We start from the raw sequence: 14,865 nt of genomic DNA on the forward strand, positions 1-14,865 counted from the left end.
AAAGAAAAGAAAAGTTGATTCAAAATAACTTTTTAGGAACATCACTCAAACAGGCACTTGAAATTTCTCAATCACAACAGTCACGAAATTTCAATCCAGATTTATGCATGTATTGTAAATGGGGACAGTTGGAATTCCATGCTGATTGGGTGCAATGCGACAAATGTGATGGTTGGGTGCATATAGTATGTATCGAAGACTTTCAGACATATTTGAATGATGATTTTTTTTGTAAAGTTTGTACCAAAATTCAAGTAGATACGCCTTCAAAAATGGATATGGGGTATGAAAATTATGTTCTGAATATTTTGATGAGAATTATAGAAAATCTTTTCAAGAATTAATCAAAATTGAGAAAAGTACCAGAGATCAGAGACTTTCTAAATTGTGGTTTAGAGAAAGGGGCATTCGAGTTACTGCATCTAATTTTGGAAATATTTGTCTAAGTAAAAGTGATGATAGCTTGATAAATATATTCAAGGGCATTTCGAATCCAATAAATATTGATTCTCATGTAGCAGTCAGTCATGGCATTAAATTTGAGAAGAAAGCAATTAGTGAATATGAGGCATTGACTAGCAGTAAGTGTGATTTTTCTGGTTTATTAATTCATAAAGAATATTAGTTCATTGCTGGATCTCCAAATTGGTTAATAGGTAATGATGGTTTGGTTGAGCTTAAATGTCCTTATTCATGTAGAAATTTGAATCCCAATGAGGCATGCTTTCTTGGTAAAATAACCTTTTGTGATAAACGTTCTGGACTTCTTTTGAAAAAACATAAACATCAATATCAGATTCAAGGGCTTCTTGAGATAACTGACAGGTGTTGGTGTGATTTGGTAATTTGGACATTTAAGGGTATTGAAGTAGAACGAATATATAGAAATAAACTTTTTTGGGGTAATATGTTTCCTAAATTGAACAGTTTTTTAAATTTTATTATGCTTCCAGTTTTTTCAGGGGCAGTAGTCACACCTAGATTCATTAAATGGAAACCTGTAAATGAACTGAATATATTACCAAATGGGCTAGTTTCTGCTTCAGAATATTATAAAAGCATTGGAAGAAATTACTATATTTCGTATTTTCCTAATTTCAATTGTGAAGTGAAAGAAATTACAAATGAAGATTTTGAAATATTATCTGGGAAAGCTTGGCTTACAAATTTTATTGTAGATATTTGCCTGAACATATTTAATGATCCTGAAAAATCATTTCAAATTGTAACCTGCATGCTGGCTACCAGAATATTCTTGTTTGCCAATGGAGAGAAACATAATTCGATTACTGAATTCCAAATTGAAAAAAATCTTATAGTATTTCCAATTATTCAAAATTATTCAGATTACTCAGATAATTCAAGTTCTCATCATTTTTGTTTAGCGCTTGTCGATATTGAAAATAAAAAATTCACTTTCTTGAACCCCTACGGAAGTACTAAAATTGAAATTTATAAATATTTGAATTCATTTTTAAAATTTTTGGAATATTATAATGAAGTCAATGGAACATATTTGGATACTGAGAAGTGGTCAATCGAAATTAAAGAACACGATAAACAAGTAGATTCATATAACTGTGGGGTTTTTATTATATATTTTTTCAATAAGTTTGTGCAAGGGGAAAATTTAAATAATAATGTTAATATAACACATTATAGGAATAGTTCAAAAGAAATTATAATTAGGTTTTCCCATGATATGAGTGACAAATGTTTGTTTTGCGGAAATGAAGAGTCACAATTATCTTTTAAAGTAACATGCAGTAGTTGTCAGAGGATAAGTCATACGAAATGTATCGATATTTCTGAATATGATTCAAGGAAAGACAGTCTTCGATACAAACTTGGTATTTGTCCTTTATTTGTTTAGCATATTGAGTTGCCATTATTTATTTTATTTATGTGAATTATGTTTATTTTTGAATAATGTATTTTATTTATTATCGAGTTTGAACATATTAAGCCATGTTCATTTCGAAGAATGAAGAATGTTGATATTATTTGAGATTTTAAGAAAAATGAGATATATTCATTTTTGAATAATGTTTATTTTATTTATTATCGAGTTTGAACATACTAAAATGTTCATTTCGAAGAATGTTGATTTCATTTGAGATTTTGAGAATATTAAGTTATATTCATTTTTGAATACGTTTATTTTTTATTAGTGTGATGTTTAAATGAAACTACGTTCTTACTTTCACAACACAAACTGTATTTTCTTGGAAAGGTAACAAAACAAGTACACAGAGGCTGCCAATAAGGAACACGTCCGCAAAACAGATGTTCCCCGGTGCGCGCGCCGTTTGTACTGATGGTATTGCCTATACAGGGTTGTTCAACTATACTACATTACACATGTTCAACTATACTACATTACACACTCTCACCCTTAAATGTGTCGTAACAGAGCCTATCAGGCGCATTTCTATTCGTGCGCACTCAAGTGAACGAAATTCTTATGATCTAATATATTTGGGATAGGATTATTTATTGACGAAGAACTCGGACCGTATGCGATCGTTTCAGGAGCGACCTCCGATTTTGAATTCGAATCAAAATATTTATCATCCAAAGTGAATACGTCGTCAATAAAATGTCTTTTCCAATTCAGATTATCTTTTGGAACCTTCACAATGCAAACATTTTTGCCGATAAATTTTTCTATTTTAGCCTTACACCACACGGGTGTTTTCCCTCGATAGTCCCTAACGTACACAATATGTCCTATTCTGAAGTTGCTTTTTCTTTTCCTTTTATAATTACTTTTATTTACAACCTGCGATTTAACTAAATTATCTTCAACTAAGGAAACATCTTTCACATCAGCACTGCTCCTTCCCGCTGGCCTGAGCAGGTCAAAACGGGTTCGAAGCGATCGCCCCAAAAACAACTTAGCAGGTGATTCCCCCGAAGAACAATTCGGGGTGTTTCTATATTGCAATAGAAATTTACATAACGACAGATTCACGTCCACCAGCTGATTATCAGACAATTCTTTCAATAAAAAAGCTTCAACTGTTTTAACAGAGTTTTCAGCCGCGCCGTTTGAAGATGGATTATAAGGTGGTATGGTTACATGATTTATGCCATTTACTTTGGTGAATGTACTGAATTCTTCTGAAATTAGCTGAGGGCCACTATCTGAAACTAACATTGAGGGTATTCCAAATCTTGAGAAAAGATCGCGCAATTTTTGAATGGTCACTTTGCTTGTAATAGAGGTCATCGGAAACACTTCTAGCCATTTGGAATAGGCGTCAGTCATAACCAAAAAGTATAAATTTTTCAAAGGTCCTAGAGAGTCTATATGAATTCTTTGCCAAATTACCTCCGGTATTGGCCACGATACCAAAGGCGTTTTTTCGGGGGTGCTTCGTGCCGACTGACATTCTTGACATTTTTTTACCATCACTTCAATATCTTTACTGAGAGATGGCCACCATACGTAAGATCGAGCAAGTGACTTCGTCTTCACGATACCAAAATGTCCGCTATGCAGTTCGGCCAAAATTGTTTTACGTAAAGAAGACGGAACTAAAACACGGTGCCCCCAAAGGAGAACATCATCTTCAATGTCAATTTCGAAACGTAATTTATAAAAAGGTTTTACTTCCTCGAGACAATTGGAAGGCCATCCATTTTTCACGTATGATACCACGTGCGATAATACAGGATCCATCATGGTTTCTTCTCGCATCCTAGTAACATGAATGGGTAAATATTCCGCATTGGATAAATAATTCAAGTTGATATGAGAATTTTCAAAATCTCTTATGCCTTCTTCGAAATCAAAATTTTTTGAATCACTGTCAGCATCAAGTATCGGCAGTCTGGAAAGAAAGTCTGCAATGTTAGCTGAGGTATTGACATACTCAATCATGAAGTCAAACCCACTTAGGATATAAGCATAATGTTGTAAACGATTGGCTGCTATAGTTGGTATTCCCTTTTTTGGGCCAAAAATACTAACTAATGGACGGTTGTCACTGCGCAAGATGAAATGTCGACCATATAAATATTGGTAAAAACGCTTAACACCGAATACCACTGCTAGAGCTTCCTTATCTAACTGTGAATATTTTTTCTCCGAATTCGTCAACGTTCGAGACGCAAAGCACACGGGGCGCTCCACCCCGTCCTCACAAATCTGAGACATAACTGCACCCAAACCGTATGCACTACTATCCACGGTTAACTTTGATTTGAGGGCTGCATTGAAATGCACCAAAAATGTATCGGAAAGTAGAACTATTTTGATTTTTTCAAATGCATCTTGGCAACTTTCAGTCCAATGCCATACTGCATTCTTCTTCAACAAATTGTACAACGGACTCACAATATTAAGCATACTCGGTATAAATCTGTTGTAATAAGTGACCATCCCCAAAAAAGATTTGAGTTGCGACACCGTTTTGGGCTCAGACATTTTTTCAATCGCCCTCAACTTTTCAGGGGCTTTGTGAATACCATTTTTATCTATAATCAGCCCCAGATATGACACACTATCTGAAAAAAAATCACATTTTTCTTTTTTTATTGTCAAGCCACAATCTTGTAGAATATTGAATACTTTTTCCAAATTACTCAGGTGACTCTCTTTATTTTTGCCAGTGATAATGATATCATCCAAAAAACATCCTACTCCTTCCAGATTCATGAATAACTGTTCCATCATCCTTTGAAACTGCGCCGGCGCACAGGCCAAACCGAATTGCAGAACATTGTAATGAAACAAACCCCTGTGAGTTGAAATAGTCGTCAGAATTCGCGATTCTGGATGTAATGGTACCTGTTGATGAGCATGTGCTAAATCAATTTTAGAGAATTGTTCTCCCCCACTCAATTTTTCTAATAAATCATCCATTCGAGGCAATGGATATTCATCAACTATCAAATGGGGATTTATTGTTATTTTATAATCGCCACATAACCTAACAGTGTTATCTTTTTTTAGGATCGGTACTACAGGTGTTGCCCACGGACTAAACTCCACTGAAGAAATTATTTTATTACTTAGAAGCCTATCAATCTCTTCATCAACTTTCTTCTTCATTGCAAATGGTAAAGGTCGAAATTTACAAAACCTCGGTTGAGCATTTGGATCGACTCGTAACTGCAACTGAAATTTATTGAAGCAACCTAGCTTGCTAGAAAACACCTTTGGAAATTTGTTCATAAAGTAATCTTCAAATGACGTATTACCGTGTGAACTATGAATACTATGTTTCGCTTCCTGAAACACCATATTGAATGATCTTATAAAATGTCTGCCAAGAAGTGCTGGGCCTTTCCAATCGACCACACAAAAATGTAAAAAACTTCGTTTTGAACCATAATCTACTTGAAATTTTGCGATCCCCTCAGGTAGCACCCTATCTCCTGAAAAAGTTATGAGTTCAATGTTAGTTCCAAACAATTGGACCGTGGAAAAATATTTCTTAAACAACGAAAGTGGCAAAACCGATGTTGCAGCACCTGAATCTAATTCCATTTTCAAAGGAACGTTATTTAAACAAATATCTATAATTATAGACTCATGTGATTTCTGACGAAGACACAAGACTTGTGAACCAACATTTTGTTCACACTGTAACATCGCATCAGCCTGTGAAATTGACTCTATTTGAGTCAGATAATGTAGCTTATTTCTTTGTTTCTTGCAAACAGAACTCAGATGACCTTCAATTGAGCATGTACTACAAGTGTACTCACGATACGGACAAACATTCGCTAAATGATCTTTTCCGCAGCGAAAACACTTCACCTTAACACGAAACACTTCTCCAGCTGCTCTACCACCGAATGATGAATGCCCCTTTTCCACACTGGAACTACTGGAAGCCTCCTTGTGACCTCCGTTTCGTTGAACGATTCGATGAACATCGATTTCATTTGGTTCACGTTTGATTTCGGAATCACACTGAAGCATTCCCACTTGGGCCGCTTTTTCTGTCAAGGCCACTTGTAATGCATTTGAAAAAGTTACTGAACTTTTTTCGCTGAACAGCTTGTTTCTCACCTTGCCCGGATTATAACTTGTGATGAATTTGTCATACAACTTCGTATCGAACGATTCACCAAAATCGCAATACATGGATAGCTTTTTCAACCGTGCACTCCATTCTTGGGCACTTTCAGTTTCCTGTTTGAATGCCGAATAAAAACTGAATCTTTCCACAAAAACAACATTTTGTTTCTTGAATGACCGAATGACCGGTTAATATCACCAAACTGGACGTTTCTGGCTCATCTGGTACACATAAAGTTTGAAGCAACCCGTATGCATCCTGGTGCAAGCCGTTTAGTAGTATTGCACGCTTAATATTGTCCTCAGTAATATTATTCGCAATAAAGTACTGATGCAACCTTTTCCAATGCACAACCCAGTCATTAACAGCTGGATTGAACTCCAGTTGAATTCCTCTCGGAGCCGCCATCCTTTCTCACTAGCACAAGTTTTTGTACTTTGTTCGCAAATGTATTAGCAATGAAGTAAGAATAAATAGCACTTTATCTTCGTCGCCAGAATATGTGATGTTGAAATGAAACTACGTTCTTACTTTCACAACACAAACTGTATTTTCTTGGAAAGGTAACAAAACAAGTACACATAGGCTGCCAATAAGGAACACGTCCGAAAAACAGATGTTCCCCGGTGCGCGCGCCGTTTGTACTGATGGTATTGCCTATACAGGGTTGTTCAACTATACTACATTACACATGTTAAACTATACTACATTACAATTAGAGTTTATGTTTGTTGAGTTTTTCATATTCATTCTGTTTATTTTTGAAGTTTTGGGTAGTGCTGTAGGTTATTTTTTCCTACAGCTGAAACAATACAAGTGATACCAGATCTCAGTTATTTCTTGACTTTTTACTTGACACAGGAATTGTGCTAAAGATTTGCAGACGATTTATCAAATTTATCAAAAACTGACATTCAATAATTATTTTATATGATCAATCGAAATTGGCATTATAATGCTTCACATTGAAATTTACATTAACCAAAATGTTGAATTCCATATACTCTATCATAATTCCCGTGTCATGATTGTTGATTTTATTTTTAAGGGCCATGGAACTGGGCCTCTGCAAATTTTATTTTATCCTTTGAACCGACACTTCCATTTTTTCATCTCTCTCTCTCTCTCTCTCTCTCTCTCTCTCTCTCTCTCTCTCAGAGAACGAAATGAAGCTATTACTTTTTTTTTTAAATAGAAATTGAATCGGGATCGGAGCTACAAGGCGTTTTCTGAGAGAAATGACTACCCATAGCAACTACGTCTCATTTTTCCCAAAAATACTTTCTTTTCTACATCCCGCTTTTTCCATCCTTGGCAAGAGATACCCCTACACCTCCATGTGGTTCTTGCTGGGCAACGTCCACTTTCAATGTAGAAAATCATTCCATTGAAAGTTGACGGCAGAGTAGGGGGCACTGAAACTTTTCAAAATGAATGTGTCAAAAAAAATCAATTTTTATTTTTTACACTTTTCCCGACGGCACTACAAATTGATTTGAATTCGTACATGACATCTATGAATAATGTGCTACATTATAGTGAAGAATTCATCAACGATCATCCACTAGTAACGGAGATATAAGCAAAAATATGTCAAAAAATGTAAGTTTTAATTTTTTACACCCTCTCCGACAGCACTGCAAATTGATTTGATCTTGTACATGACATCTATGAATAATGTGCTACATCACAGTGGAAAATTCATCAACGATCATCCACTAGTAACGGAGATATAAGCAAAAATATGTCAAAAAATTCCATTTTTAATTTTTTTCACCCTCTTCGACGGCACTGCAAATTGATTTGATTCTGTACGTGATATCTATGTATAATGTGCTACATTACAGTGAGAAATTATTAACGATAATCCACTATTAACTGAGATATAAGCAAAAATATGTCAAAAAATGTAAATTTTAATTTTTTACACCCTCTCCGACGGCACTACAAATTGATTTGATTCTATACGTGATATCTATGAATAATGTGCTACATTACAGTGAAAAATTCATCAACGAAAATCCACCAGTAACGGAGATATAAGCAAAATTATGTCAAAAAATGTAAGTTTTAATTTTTTACACCCTCTCCGACGGCACTGCAAATTGATTTGATTCTTTACGTGATATCTATGAATAATGTGCTACATCAAAGTGAAAAATTCATCAACGATCATCCACCAGTAACGGAGATATAAGCAAAAATATGTCAAAAATGTAAGTTTTAATTTTTTACACCCTCTCCGACGTCACTGCAAATTGATTTGATCTTGTACATGATATATATATGAATAATGTACTACATCACAGTGGAAAATTCATCAACGATCATCCACTATTAACTGAGATATAAGCAAAAATATGTCAAAAAATGTAAGTTTTAATTTTTTACACCCTCTCCGACGGCACTGCAAATTGATTTGATCTTGTACGTGATATCTATGTATAATATGTTACATTGCAGTGAGAAATTAATTAAAGATTATCCACTATTAACGAAGATATAAGCAAAAATATGTCAAAAAATTTCATTTTTAATTTTTTACACCCCCTCCCCCTCCACCAAAGGTATTGAAATTGAACGCATTTTTAGAGACAAAAATACATGGGAAGTCATTCGCAAGAAAGCGCAGAGATTTTTTATTTTTATATGTTGCCGTATTTGGCAAATGTCACAAACCACCCATCAATATACATATGGAGGAGCGAAAATGATATATAAATATATATAATATATATAATGAGCAACGGATTGGTAGAAGAATGCGAATTCTACAAAGATATTGGAAAAAATTAAATTATAGCAGAATTCGAGAGATTTGATACGATTGTCAAAGAAGTAATCAGCGAAGACTTTCAAATCCTCTCAACGAAATAGAGGTTACCAAATTTTTTAATAGACATATTAATGAACATTCTGAATTCAAAAATGATGCAATATAAAATTGTTCCATGTTTATTGGCTACTCATAATTTTTTGTTCGCTTCTGGTGAGGATCATATTGATATTCAAAATTTTCAAATAAATAGTAATAAAATTGTCCTACCTGTTTTACAAAATTATTCAGATGTTACCCCCAAACCACACCTACATCATTTTTGCCTTTCCGTTGTGGACTTTTCAAAAAAAGGATTTACATATTTAAATCCACTAAGAACTATTGCTAATGGGGCAAATTTATATTTGAATAAATTTATGAAATATTTAAAGTTTCATAACGATTTGAACGACGGTTGATAAATATCGAAAATTGGTCTTGTGAGCTATCAAATCACGATTTACAAAAGGATGGTTTCAGTTATGGTCCCTTCATTTTATATTTTTTCGACTATATAGTCAACGAAAGATCACTTGAAAATATCATAGCCATAATAAAATATAGAAATATAGAAATTATTAGGTCGTCCGACGACATGTCTAAAAAATGTTTATTTTGCGGAAGATTTATAATATTTGCTGACAATTGTATTCGAAATTTTATGAATTGTAATACGGAATCTTCAAGTGAAAATGATATACCACTTCTCTCAAATCCTGTGTCAGCAACTAGAGTACTCTGTGGTGCTCTCTTGATGCCAACGATTGCAAATATGTTTGGTAAATTTTTTTCGACTCTGTGAAATCCAACTTCCACAAAACCATCTTGGGAGGTTTAACATTCATTGTCATCAAGGGATGTTTGAGAATCTATCAGAAACAGCAACAATACATCAGGCAGTGTCAAAGAAAAATTCTTGATTATACTGAAACCAATATTTCCACTTATTTATACAATAGGCGGAGTGAATAATTTTATTCTTGTTTCAATTAGATATGTATCATTATTAAATGAAATATATTGAAGAACTTCTTCATATCGAAATGGAGACTAGAAATCAATCCGATTGTTCTAAATGGGCGATTCTAGAGCAAGATCATTTCTTATACAACGAATCAGCATTGCAATTCAGAGAGGAAATGCTGCATCAATCCTTGGCACCATTTCTCCTTTTCAAAGTCTTGATGAAATTTTCTTTAGCCCACTAAACTGGTATGATACTACGGATTTCTCCCCAGCTTCTTTTGTTAAAAATTATCCAAACGTTAAAGAGAGTAAATCAGACTTCAGTTCTAAAAAAATTGTAGAAGAGGACTTAACAGGTAAACTCAACACTAGCAGTTTCAACATCATAAAAGGACAAATGCAGAAGAGAAAAAATGTTCAAATCCAGGAAAATTTTGCAGTGATTCAACAAACTACCGAATCTCTACCTTTTGCCAACAATCCGCACACTATGATCTTCCCGACGATGAACCACCATCATTCGCCTATGTCTGAACCCGTCAACAATTTTGACGAAATCGCTACTGACCAAGATGCCAAAAATGTGTTCAACGACAATTTTCCCTTATGCCCCTTCAAGCTCTCCAGAAGGTCCCACCATTTTGTAGATCCAGACTGTTATAAGATGGGCATGTTTCTATTTACATATATGATCGACGGTAGGGCAGTGAACTTGCAGCCAAGGGGTCTGCTCAATCAAAACAATCACTGTTATGTCAACTCTATTTTGCAAGCCCTGATCGCATATCCACTCTACAACTTACTAAACAGTCTGAGTAAAAACATATCTTCGAACGAGAGAATGTCATTTACCCCGGTTATATTTGGAATGTGCCGTTTTGTGGAACAGTTTGTTCACCTACCTTCCTACTTTTTGACGAAAGACGGGAGAGTTGATAAAAATTCCAAGAATGGCCAAAAAGTTTCAATCAACACTGGCATCCCATTCGGTCCGACTTGGATTTATAAAATGTTGCATAACATGCGGACTGACTGGATCGATGGTAGACAACAAGATGCAGAAGAGTTTCTAGGTTTTCTTTTGAATGGACTCAATGATGAAATGTTTGAGCTGAATGAGTTGGTTAAAAATTATATTAAAGATGAAAAACCTCTCGTTGACTCTGCTTTGAGCAATGATTCAAATAATTGATGGAACATAATAGAATCGAAAAATAAAGGACATTCAACCAGAAGGATCGACTTCACCAATACATCTTCGGGGGGTAACTAAAGTCGAGCATTCATCACAACGCCCAGCCTTTCCTCACCCTGCCACTCAACATTGAGAAAGTGAAGACCGGCAGAGAAGCGCTCAAGGTACTTGTCTCGAAGAACATTTTAGAGGGAGTGACTTCGTCGAAAACAAACGAGAAGGTCGAAGCGTGGGAACAAATTACGCTCTGCAAACTTCCCGTTATCCTTATTTTGCATCTGAAGTTTTTCAAATACAGTAACAATCAAAGCTTTTGATTGTGAATTCGACTTGAAGTTTGATTCGACTTTGATATCGTCGGAAACACAGTCTCCAACAGAGAGACAATACAAGCTATTCACCGTCGTTTACCACGAAGGCAACAATGCCAACATTCGACACTACGTGACCGATGCCTTCCACGTCGGCTACAATTGCTGGATTAGGTATGACGATTCTTCGGTCAAGACCGTGCAAAATGAAGACGTATTGAAACCCCAGGGAACGCGAGTTCCTTATTTGCTGTTCTACAGGAAAAGCGATATTTCCCTATCTAAATAAGGTTGCGTAGAGTTACGTAGAGTTCAGCGTCTGGAATCTTATGGAATTTCTCGTTCAAATTTTTATTGAAATTGATATTTTTTTTGGTTTTAATGAATGATTTTATTCATAAGTGGTAGGTATTGTTCAATTCTTAATGTTATATGTAGTTTTGATGATATTCAGAATGATTTTATTTTAATTCAGCTGTACATTTCTGACAATTAAAATGAAATTTACTATTGTAATAGAACATGCCACAAATCTTGCATTTCAGTACAAAAAACAGAATCAGATATAACAGAATAACGGAATTATTCGTTATTTTTTCATGATCTTTCCAATTGTATTTTTTGTTTTGTGGCAACGCTTTCAGTTTTGGAGTAATTATAGTACGAGGATATATTTCATTTTTCTGTCGATATACCGACAAAGATCCAAAAGGATTGGATAACGGAATTATTCGTTATATCTTATGATCTTCTCAATAGTATTTTTTGTTTTGTGGCAAGGCTTTCAGTTTTCGAGTAATCACAGTACGAAGATATATTTAATGTTTCTGTCGATATACCGACGGGGGTCCAAAAGGATGGGATAACGGAATTATTCGTTATTTTTAATGGTCTTCACAATAGTATTTTTTGTTTTGTGGCAACGCTTTCAATTTTCGAGTATTTATAGTACGAGAATATATTTCATTTTTCTCGACATTTCTGAAAAAGTATGTCCACGGAAAAATTTATTTTATTTTTCCGCGTCCTGACGGGGCTCCGGAAAAATCCTATTACTGTATAGTTGGGTTTTTTAATAAAATTACGAGGATATTTTTTGTTTCTTGGCATTGCCTTCAGTTTTCGAGTGCTCATAGTACGAGAATATATTTCATTTTTCTATCGATATACCGACGGGAGTCCAAAAGGATTGGATAACAAAATTATTCGTTATTTTTCAAGGTCTTTCCAATAGTATTTTTTGTTTTGTGGCGACGCTTTCAGTTTTTGAGTAATTATAGTACGAGGATATATTTAATTTTTCTGTCGATATACCGACGGGGGTCCAAAAGGATTGGATAACGAAAGTATTCGTTATTTCTTATGGTCTTCTCAATAGTATTTTTTGTTTTGTGGCAACGCTTTCAGTTTTCGAGTAATTATAGTACGAGGATATATTTCATTTTTCTGTCGATATACCGACAAAGGTCCAAAAGGATTGGATAACGGAATTATTCGTTATATCTTATGATCTTCTCAATAGTATTTTTCGTTTTGTGGCAACGCTTTCAGTTTTTGAGTAATCACAGTACGAAGATATATTTAATTTTTCTGTCGATATACCGACGGGGGTCCAAAAGATTTGATAACAGAATTATTCGTTATTTTTAATGGTCTTCTCAATAGTATTTTCTGTTTTGTGGCAACACTTTCAGTTTTCGAGTAATTATAGTACGAGGCTATATTTCATGTTTCTATCGATATACCGACGGGGGTCCAAAATGATTGAATAACGGAATTATTCGTTGTTTTTAATGGTCTTCTCAATAGTTTTTTTTTGTTTTGTGGCAACACTTTCAGTTTTCGAGTAATTATAGTACTAGGATATATTTCATTTTTCTATCGATACACCGACGGGGGTCCAAAAGGCTTGGATAAGGGAATTATTCGTTATTTTTTTATGATCTTTCCAATTGTATTTTTTGTTTTATGGCAACTCTTTCAGTTTTGGAGTAATTATAGTACGAGGATATATTTCATTTTTCTGTCGATATACCGACAAAGGTCCAAAAGGATTGGATAACGGAATTATTCGTTATATCTTATGATCTTCTCAATAGTATTTTCTGTTTTGTGGCAACGCTTTCAGTTTTCGAGTAATTATAGTACTAGGATATATTTCATTTTTCTATCGATACACCGACGGGGGTCCAAAAGGCTTGGATAACGGAATTATTCGTTATTTTTAATGGTCTTCTCAATAGTATTTTTTGTTTTGTGGCAACGCTTTCAGTTTTCGAGTAATCACAGTACGAAGATATATTTAATTTTTCTGTCGATATACCGACGGGGGTCCAAAAGGATGGGATAACGGAATTATTCGTTATTTTTAATGGTCTTCACAATAGTATTTTTTGTTTTGTGGCAACGTATTCAATTTTCGAGTATTTATAGTACGAGAATATATTTCATTTTTCTCGACATTCCTGAAAAAGTATGTCCACGGAAAAATTTATTTTATTTTTCCGCGTCCTGACGGGGCTCCGGAAAAATCCTATTACTGTATAGTTGGGTTTTTTAATAAAATTACGAGGATATTTTTTGTTTCTTGGCATTGCCTTCAGTTTTCGAGTGCTCACAGTACGAGAATATATTTCATTTTTCTATCGATATACCGACGGGGGTTCAAAAGGATTGGATAACAAAATTATTCGTTATTTTTCAAGGTCTTTCCAATAGTATTTTTCGTTTTGTGGCGACGCTTTCAGTTTTCGAGTAATTATAGTACGAGGATATATTCAATTTTTCTGTCGATATACCGACGGGGGTCCAAAAGAATTGGATAACGAAAGTATTCGTTATTTCTTATGGTCTTCTCAATAGTATTTTTCTGTCGATATACCGACAAAGGTCCAAAAGGATTGGATAACGGAATTATTCGTTATATCTTATGATCTTCTCAATAGTATTTTTTGTTTTGTGGCAACGCTTTCAGTTTTTGAGTAATCACAGTAAGGAGATATATTTAATTTTTCTGTCGATATACCGAAGGGGGTCCAAAAGGATTGGATAACAGAATTATTCGTTATTTTTAATGGTCTTCTCAATAGTATTGAATTTTTAGCACTCGAAATATTTCTGATAGTTTAGTGATGATCGCGTCGAGAAATTATTTTTCCTCGCCTATTGCGGTCAAACAAATTGTTTTAACCCGGTATATATACAATCTTTTGTATGTCTTCCTTTTTGTGGAATATAAGAATATTTGACATTCGGAATATTTTGGGTGAATTACAGGATTTATTGTAGTTAGAGTATGACTTTATGTTGAGCATTGTATAGAACAAACACATGATGTCCCCGTAGGATAATGTAACATACCGGAAGGACTTCAATCATCAGTAACTGAGAAAGTAGAAAGTCTGACAACACCGCTTGCGTTTGCTCCTCTATCCCACATAAAATTTTCCCTACGTCAGAAAGTGTGGCCAGAAAACTGTGGCTAACTTCACATTAATGGATGAATTCACTTCACGAATGAAGTCTTCTGTGAATTGCTCT

The 14,865-nt window shown here is 34.5% G+C and overlaps 1 pseudogene; it reads left to right on the forward strand.

Annotated features, from left to right (window-relative positions):
* Positions 1-10,199: 10,199 nt before the first annotated feature.
* LOC111516681 (ubiquitin carboxyl-terminal hydrolase 10-like) lies at positions 10,200-11,614 on the forward strand (annotated as a pseudogene).
* The last annotated feature ends 3,251 nt before the right edge of the window (positions 11,615-14,865 follow it).

The sequence above is a fragment of the Leptinotarsa decemlineata genome, unplaced genomic scaffold (genome assembly GCF_025532065.1).
Source record: "Leptinotarsa decemlineata unplaced genomic scaffold, Ldec_3_MD MMD2_tig00078363_RagTag_RagTag, whole genome shotgun sequence".
Taxonomy (NCBI): Eukaryota; Metazoa; Arthropoda; class Insecta; order Coleoptera; family Chrysomelidae; genus Leptinotarsa; species Leptinotarsa decemlineata.